Source organism: Ostrea edulis, chromosome 2 (genome assembly GCF_947568905.1).
Source record: "Ostrea edulis chromosome 2, xbOstEdul1.1, whole genome shotgun sequence".
NCBI classification, from domain to species: domain Eukaryota; kingdom Metazoa; phylum Mollusca; class Bivalvia; order Ostreida; family Ostreidae; genus Ostrea; species Ostrea edulis.
Window position 1 is genome coordinate 68,339,913 of NC_079165.1, and position 10,322 is coordinate 68,350,234.

A 10,322-nucleotide genomic window follows, 5' to 3' on the forward strand; every position below is an offset into this window, starting at 1 on the left:
CCAATGATAATTGGGAATAACTCCTTGCCTGGTAATAAATCTTCAAAAAGTGGTATATTTAAACTGTCTACAAATCCAACAATGTGATCAAAATTGATATATGTTCACGAAAACAACACCATAAAAGGAAAAAGACTGGCTTACTTCTTATTCTAGGAGCACATACTGGTTGGAATATTTACCTCCACAGCCAACAGAAATGCAAAGTTGATGATAATTCTAAATATGTACATGAAAAGAATATAACACTGGAATAATAGATATATCGACAAATGCTTATACAGTACATTGAAAATAAGTTCAACATTATTCAAATCTATAGATTTTGACTTTCATATCGTAAGCTATATAATTTAAACATTCAGGGTTATCAAAGTGGTAGTGACTCTGTATTTCTATCATCCTAAGGACACTATCCCGGTTTTAGAGTCATCCACGTCCTGACTAGCCAAACGCAGTCAAACCTGTGACGTCGAACGCAAATTCGTCAGTCGTCTGCAAAAAAATTAACCCTCCCTACCACATCCAATTTTATTCATTGTTGCTGATTTGACTTTTTTTTGATTTGAACATATTTTATTGTCTGGATGCTATAACAAACGGATTGAGCACAAGTTCTTCAAACTTAGAACGCCCTCTCCTCTCATTGTTGTTAAATTTTGTATCCATCCATTTACTGTTACTGTCGCTTTCTCGGGGTTGTTTGCCCTTGTGTTAATTTCGGATAAGCTGGTTGATGCTTCCCTTACATGCCAATATCCAAATAGTCAAGGCTGGAACATGCCTGGCCATGAATAGCTTGTGGCCAAAGCGGCTATTTGGTTCACCAGTAGCTCTCAACAGTTTGTTTCTGAAACTTGGTATCAAATAAAAGATAATTAACCCACACTGATCCCCCCCCCCCAAAAAAAAACACCCAACAACAAAAAAACCCAGAATTGACAAGATGTATATGAAAATATCTCTTAAAGAGATTAACATTAATCCATATGAGAAAAATATATTTTCGACACATGAAAGGTGAAGATAACGAATGGCGATCAATCTCATAAATCCTATAATAAATACAAAATTAAGAGTTGGTCAATTAGAATATAATTTCCAAAGAAAGCTCACGGTGAAAAGATTCGTTTTTCCACGATCTTTCAAAATATGCAAAGAAAAGTAAAGGTCACCATAGAAACTATGAATATATATTTTTTTTAAATTTCTATTGGGGCCTCCGTGGCCGAGCGGTTAGAGCATCGCGCTCAAAATCACATGGCCTCTTACCTTTGGTCGGCGCGGGGTTCGAATCCCGCTCGCACCGTTACGTGAGAAAGTTTCCCAGTTTACTTTCGGAAGGTCGGTGGTCTCTTTCCAGATACATTGTATCTGGATTCTCTCTCCCACCAATAAAAGATAACTGAAAAATTGATGAGTGTGGCGGAAAACAGCAAACAATCTAAAATGTCTACAAGGGGAGGTAACTCAGATAAATAATTTAATCGCTAGGAATAGACCTACGCATCACTTACTCTCTCCGCCATCCTTCTCTCACTAAAACTTAGACATATAAATGTATTGTTTCCACAAAAGATTTGGTGCTATAGATATTGACTTTTTGTGAAAATAAATGCATTTATGGATCGGATATCTTAAATGAATGGATTTTTCTGTACTAGGTGATCAAACAGGTGAGCATCTGTACCCAGGGTCCATCATTTGCGCTTGTATTCTTTATGGACGCCCAGCAAGGTAATAATTGACGCCCGGCTCCATGATTGAAAACTGGCTCAATCCTTTGTGCAATTGTCCCTGGTATCCATGAAAGGCGAAGGTAACGAATAGTGATCAATCTCATAACTCCTATAAGCAATACAAAATAGAGAGTTGGGCAAACATGGGCCCCAGGATATACCAGAGGTGGGATCAGGTGCCTATGAGGAGTAAGCATCCCATGTCGACTGGTCACACCCGCCGTGAGCCCTATATCTTTATCAGGTAAACGGAGTTACCCGTAGTCAAAATCGGTGTGGCAAAAACGGCCTAACAATCGGTATGAAACATGTCAGACAGCATTTGACCCAATGATAGGTTGTATTGGCAAACTAGATCGTTATAATGACTGTATAATTTGCGAAAGAAAATTTATCCAGCTCCGATAGTCTCAGATCATCATTAGCTGCCCTTGAACAGATAACTCTCCATCGTACGTATTGAATTGTTTCTGATTGACGTCCACATTTGGTCTCAGTATATGCATTCTGGACATCAGCTCTCTTGCTGGCGTCTTATTAGCAGTAGTGTATAGAAAGGTGAAGATAACGAAGAGTGATCAATCGCATAACTCCTATAAGCAATACAAAATAGATAGTTGGGCAAACACGGATCCCCGACACACCAGAGGTGGGATCAGGCGCATAGGAGGAGTAAGCACCCCCTGTCGACCGGTCACACCCGCCGTGAGCCCCATATCCTGATCAGGTAAACGGAGTTATTCGTAGTCAAAATCAGTGTGCCAAGAACGGCCTAACAATCGGTATGAAACATGTCAGACAGCATTTGACCCAATGATAGGTTGTATGGACGAACTAGATCGTTATAGCAACCATAGAATTTGCGAAATGCTGACTTCAATCGAGACTGTTGAAACCCCTGTACCATCAACTTGTTTGTCAGTACCTTGCCTCGATTTAAAAACTGACTATACGCAGAAAAAGCTATTGCATATCGAATCAGTTGAGATATAAACACCATATGCAGGTGATAATGGAATATTGCTACATAAATATGGGAAGTTGACGATGGAGAAGCTGAGATCATCACGTTTGTAATACAGTTGAGTTGTCAGGTTGTCGTTAATGTCTACTTTCAATAAAATATCTAAGTATGAAGCAGAAGTGGAATACTCTGTGGTGTCTTTTATTTCTAGCTCACAGGGGTATATCGAATCGACATATGAATGAAAGTTATCATTGTTAATAGACAAAACGTCGTCGATATATTTAAATGTCGAATTGAAGGACACAGCAAGATATTTCTTCTCGCGTATAAGTTTTTGAATAAATTCTGCTTCATATGAATATAGAAACAGGTCAGCTAACAAAGGAGCACAATTCGTGCAACGGTTTTCTTAACAGGAAATTCACCAGTCACGTCCTCACATTGCCAAAATCGTTCTAGCTGCATTCCATAGCCTTCATGAAAATCTGAATAAACCTTTCCGCTGGTCCATTACTTGACGAAAGGTATGAAGTAGTCTTAATATCGTTGATCCCATTAGAATTATGTAATTTCTCAAAATCTTCAAAACATGAATCGTAGAATGTTTTCAAATGCTATAGTAACAAGTAATCCATTGCATGCAAATTCTGTTCTTAATCCTTCAATAGTTTTCGTTGATGCTGTGGTCACCATCTTGATTTCTTCAGGCCATTTTAAGTTTTAATTCACCATTATCAAGAATATCGCTCATGACAACAGTCCAGCAAAAATCTAGAAGGGCTCTCCCAACTAACTGTGTACATTTCTGTGCATTCTGGTTCTGTTGACATTCATGTCTCTAGTCACTATGTCCTGGTCTATCTCTGGCAACCAACAGAACATGTTAGTTATCATCTTCAATTTGCTACTACGAGATATTCCTCGTGAATGTACAATAGCACTTGGTCACGGAGTTTGGTAGATATCACCTCACATACACCCCAAATGAAGCATCCATGATGCATCGACAACGACGTGCATTATGAGATACTAATTTGCCATCTTTGTTTATCCAGATCCAAACACTGTTCATATACAAAACTACACATCCAAGAATAGCATCCTTACGAGCTCGCGCTAAGGTACGTGAGACAAAAGCAAATGACATTTGTTTCATCCTGTAGCTCATGAGAAATCACTGCACCAAGCTCATATGATGAGACGTCACGTGCGAACGTAGTACGTAAATCTGGATTTTAGTGAGTCGGCACTAAATCTGACAACTCTTTGATCTTCGTAAAATACTGTTCACGAACATCGGTTCAACACCACCGATGGTCCATCTGCAGAAACTTATGAATGAGCACAAGAACAGTAGCCAAATCAGGTAAAAACTTTCCATAAAGGCCAAGTTGTAAATAAGTCTGTCTAATATCTACTATTCTAGATAAATGCGTTCCCCTATCTAATTTCGCAAAAATGTCATCAATTTTAGGAAGTGTATATTAATCTACATTAACTATAGGTCTTAGAGCCACTATGGAGTCTAAAACAGGTACAATGGGAGTGGTCTAATAACTTTGTTGGAAATGTAAGAATTCCTTCTACTTCCAGTCTGTTGAGATCCTCTTCAACCTTGGCTCGATGAAAGAGTGGTGTCCTAGCCTTCTGATATTTAGGCCGATTGTTTTCTTCGTGCTCTAGCTTTATTCCCCTGCTCTTTACAGTCTCAGTTTCATCGTGGAATACATCCTTGTACTTCTTCAGAATCCCATTAATGTTCACAGAATTTGCCTTATCAACGACAACTATGTCTCTTATCAATATCTAGTCAAGTTCAATTTTCCTCAGCCAATCTCTGCCAAGAAGAGCTGGTCCTCCTTTAGAAACTACATACAATGGTAACGCCTGTTTTGTATCTCCATATTCAACTTGGACTTCTACCTGACCCCTGGTCTGATATTATTGTCACCCGTGTAAGTGCGTACTGTAATATTGGATTTCTTATGTTTACATTTTCCTACACTCTCTGACATTACTGATATCGCCAAACCTGTACCCATTTCCATCTTCATATTGATGCTGTATCCAGATAATATCTTTACTTGACAAACACTTCAGTTTGAGAGTGACAGGCAGTCTGAATATGTCCACGTTTCTGACAGTTATGGTACAGAGTATCCTTTAAATGACAGTCCTGAAATAAATGTCCTGACTATTACATCAAGAACATCTTTTTCTGTCATTCTTCTAGAAGACTGTGAATGTCTCTTTTATTCAAATGCAGCTATTCACAACACTCTCTGTTTTGCTTGTAACTCAATAGCGACCTTATCCTTAGCTTCTATGGGGACACTAACCTCTACCACTTTCTAATAAGATACGTTTTTTAAAAATATCTATATCTTCTGAATATAATGATTCCTCATACCACATACTAGTCTATCAAATGATCATTTAATGTAGCACCGTAATCACAATGAATAGGAAGTTTCTTTAACTTAGCTATGAGTTCTGTAATTGTTTCCCCCTTCTCCTGAACTCGTTTATCAAAACGACAGCTTTCAGCTGTTTAAATTGGTTTGGGCGACAAATGACTGTCAGAATCTTACCAATTCCTCTTAAGACTTTGTGGCTTGTTTGTCAGGAAATATGAGGTTCCGTAACAGCGAGTACAGTGAAGAAACTTTCTTACCAGCATCAATTTTCGTTGACATCAAAGCGTTGTACATAAGATTCCCACAACCCAATCGTCACATCAAAGGGTCCATTTTACAAATTAACCCCAATGCAGCCATCCCTGTGAATTATACATATCCGAGTTGAAATAAAAATTCGGAACGAATAATAACTACAAACAAGAATGGGAGTCATTTCTACGTTATCAGAAACCTTACATTTTCATCCTCGTTGCTAATTTGTTATGGTTTTAGACCGAGTGCATAGAATATGAGCCTAGTCGCCATTTGCATTGTTGAAAACTACTTTATGTATTCATACGCGAGTTATATAATAAAGATATGAGTCCAAAATAGACACAAAAATCAATTCCGGATATAACAACAGCAACAGTCTTTTCCACTATGCTGACAATGGTCTTCCCGTGATCGATTGATATAAGGCAATTATATTATTAGAACTTTGCTGAAGTAAGACATAATGGAATATCGAATATTTTACAGGTTTTACGTCCCATATGTCCCATTTTTCAATCATATAGAGACGTCACCAGCTCTATGTGAAGTGCCACAAACTTTGACCTATGCATGGCTCTCAAGGCCGTAGCATTGAGGGTAATTTATCGTGTGAACTGGACCGCCATTTTAAGGTCATATCCGAAAGAACCGTGACCTTCGCTTCGGATGTAGGACGCTTGAAGGAACAGTCACCAACCTATGTTAAACATCTTAGGCTTGACACAGCGCTAGGATCCAGAATTAAACCTGGCACCCCATGGTAATGAATTTCATGACATTTGTAGGATAGATTTACGTATCATGTATATCGCTAAGTAGTGAGCTTCAGACATTTAGATGGTTTGTATCAATCTCAAACTCTACTTATAGATGAACAAGAATATGAAGGGAACGGAGAGAAGAAAGTGGCTCAAGAATTCTAGGTTACACAAGTATGATAATGACCTGTTTGAAGGACTTCAGACATTAGCCAAAATGGGACGTCAATTATTCAATAGGACTAGCTATGGAAAGGAACTACTCTGTTTGAAATAAGATTAATAATAATAATTTGATACACGGTGACAAAGTTCTTTGGAAAAATAATATTGTTGGAAAAAATAGGTTATTTCGTATGCTGGTAAATGGTCTGATATTTGTCTTAAGGCGAATAGCATTGAAATTAACGGGTTGCGTGATTCTGTGCTGCGTGACGTCAACTGAAAACAAAGCATTTGTATTTTATTTCATGTCAACCTTAATTCACGATATAATCGAATATTTATTTACTAGAAATGAGGATAACAGAAAGTTCCTACCCTCTACACATCATATACCTTTAAATACTTTTCACTACAAGAAAAGTAATAAATAGATTCCATTATATTCATATAAGGGAGGCATATACTTCAACCTGAACATAACCGAGGTGTAATATGTTGATTCTGCAATAAAGGTTGAGTGATTTGTTTCATTTTGTAAATATGATCAGTCACCATTTTTTAAGTTAGAATATATGTATGACATCCATCCTGCTCCAGTAAGACAGACAACTATAACTTAGTGTTGAAATATACATATTTATGTTCTGACTTCTGAAGAAGTTGTCATGAAAATTGACACAAAGATGACAAATTATTCATATTATTCACGTTGATGTTTTTTATAGATGAATTTCTAAATTGATCTTTACTGGATACTACCATTTTTCTTCATTAACTCTAGACTATCGGCATAATGGTCAGTTTTCTTCGCCAGCCTCGAAAAGAAGATTAGATAATGAAATCTCGTCCCTGCAATTGTATGCAAAATACTTTGCAAATAAAATCATGCAAATGTTCTCAACAGTCCACAAAACAATCACAAGGCTGGGATGTTTCATTCAGGAACACAGTAAGTCGACTTTATGCCCCTAAAGTAATATAGACGGAGCGCCAACGGTACGCTTGGCATTCATTACTGCTATTACAGAATGTGTGAAGATGTATTATTAACCTATCACAGAAGATTTAAGTGGCCGCACTATAAAGGCGGACAGACTCACAGATCGATACTGAATCAGTGTTCCAAAAGTTCTCCATGAAACCGCCTGAGGATACACAGAGGAAAGGAGACGACGCCTCTCGATAATTAAAGCCAAAATGTATGGGAAGGGAGAGGGTACAAAAAGAAACTCAGGATGTGTATTGTTCTTATTATCCTTCTGGGCTACCGGCACAGTGATTGAATAATGGTAAATGTCTAAATTTAGTGGACACTTCTGATTTTAGAGATGACAAAGTGTCTTCTTTGAAAAACTAGATACTCAGTTTGCATAATTCCTAGAAATCAAACTGGTCAACTAGGTGATTCTGTTTCAGCTCACTTGATCCAGATAAGTGGGCTTTTCTGATCAAAATTGGTATTCGTTGTAGTGCTGTAGTTGTCGTTATTGTGTTTTCACACTTTCAACTTCGTTTCCATAACCACGTGTCCGATTGCAACCAAAACTGAAAAAAGTATATTTTACCTCATCAAAAAATGGGGCTCTCCACGGGTGTGACCGGTCGACAGGAAATGTTTACTCCTCCTAGGCACCTGATCCCATCTTTGGTATATCCAGTGATTCGTTTTTGCACAACTCTTTATTTTCTATTCCTTGTGAGATTGAAATTGTTCGTTATCTTCATCTTTCATTTGCTTGAAGATGATTTAAGTTTGTTAAATGAAGGTTCCTGCTTCCTTCTAATGAGTGACAACTGGAAAATAGAGTTGGTGTTTCAAAATTTATGAAAACCATTCCGAAAAAATGCCAAATCTTTTATAAAAGTGTTTTTTATAGAATGAAGATTCAAGTTTGTTCAAACCATGATCTCAAGGATCATGGCGAGAACAAAACGGACTTAACGTTTTCCCATAGTATTTCAGACTTTACCAGTTTTATTTTAAATCAGATATTTTAATTCTATTGGTAGTAGTTATGTCAGGCGCGCATGGTAGTGGGGTGGTATTTTTACAGTCCGAACCCTTCTGAACTTGAAGAAAATAAATACATTTGCCTATTTTATGCATTATCAGTTGTACATGTAAAATACTAAATGTTAGTCCCTTGTTTCGATTGAACCCCTACAAAATTGCATGATCTGGAATCCACTTACCTGGGGGAATATTATGGATCGGCGCATATACATGTAGTTGCGCTCTCAATGGTAGCACATATAGCATAGCAAACTCTTCTCAAGAATTCAAAAACCACAAGTCTACAATTTGCCGTATAATACAATGTATGTTTGCAAGCATTCTCATGTAGTACAAATTCAAGTTTGATCAATCTATGATTCTACTGGTCAGAGATTGGCCTCAATTGGGATTTAAAGTTTTACATTGAGAGAGTATCTTCTCTTCACAAGAACCCGCAATGCACAATTTGTCAAAATAATGTCCACTTAGCATCCTTACAGAGAGTGGAAGTTTGTGTTTTGCATACAAATATATAAGATTCTTTTATTCTCTCATGAACCACAAGGGCACATATTGTCAAATTGGATATAAACTATGGAAACATTCTGATATAGTGTAGATTCAAGTTTGTCCACATCAATCATCCTATAGTCAGAATTGGGAAACAATTGAGGGTAAAGTATGAGCATGTGTGCATGAAGAAGGCGACTCAAATGAAAATTGTGCTCATGAGCCTATTGTTTTAGTGGTCGTAGAGATATTAGAATGCTAGCAAATAGTCATGTAATAATGAATTGAGAGTTTGTATTTGCCGCATAATGAAAGAAATCAAAAGAGTCTAGTTCTTTACTGTTAGAAAAAACAATACTAAAGTAATTTGTTGTGTTATCATATTAAATAATGCAAACAAATTGAATGAATTATCGATATTAATGTCCGATAACTGCAAAGCGGTTCTGGAAAAAAGGAGAGCCGATACAATGACCAAAATACAGCCTAATGTATAACTACTTATAATCGGTTCCATTATTTCTATTTTGATACAAATTAAATAACGTAACATAGCGTGCAGAATGTTAAGTACTAGTTTCTGTAAAAACAGACCGGATTATGATGCGTTCTCTGTGACGTCACCAGGTGAGGGTATTCTGTTACAAATAAAGTGAGGCAATTGTGTTAACTAGACAGAGCGTTTCTTCAAGATCACAATATTAAAACATACAGAGAGGGCAATATATGTACTCTGTCAAGTACATTAATTAATGTGCGCAATACACAACATATTATCACCTAGATCTGGAGATCCTGAAAAATAGTACATTGATCATCTCAATGTAACTGTAAAGTCATTACTTTCCAAATGATATTAGTCATGATTTGATCACTAACGTTTAAATGGAAAAGAAATTTGATATTTAATTCTACGCAGAACCTTTACAGCGTTCCACGAAATTTAAGTGTTCGTATACGAAGCGTAGCTAATGAAATTACGGAAACGTAAGCGTATGTGATAGTCGATACAAAGAAGTCCTTAAAGCTGACAGTAATGACAAAGGCCATCCGATAGCTGGTCCTACATAATCTAAGCCAGTTTACAGCGTGTTGCCAATTTACTTGAACAAATACAATTCGTGTAGTCAATGCATTAGAATGCAATTTCTACTCCTTCTCCACTCTCTATACAGGCATTCAATCGGCGAGCAGACATAATCTCTGTTTTCTTAAGAAATAGAAAAATAGGACCCTGCGGAAATAATTCTCCTGTATTTGAGATGAAGGCGCATAGCTTCACATCGATTTGTCACCAACAAAGCAGCGTTGCCTCTCCAATTTAATTTCTTTTCCATTTTTCGGTTTTTTTCTGAAAATTTTAAACGATAATCTTGTTCCGTAGATAATGGACGTCCTTGGAAATAGCTTCCGCCTTTGCCGTGCTTCATTATTTCTTAAAACGCTGGCAGAGCTACGCTCGATTGCATGTAAATTGCCAAAATCCTGTTTCTTAAAGCTTTCTTGATCACG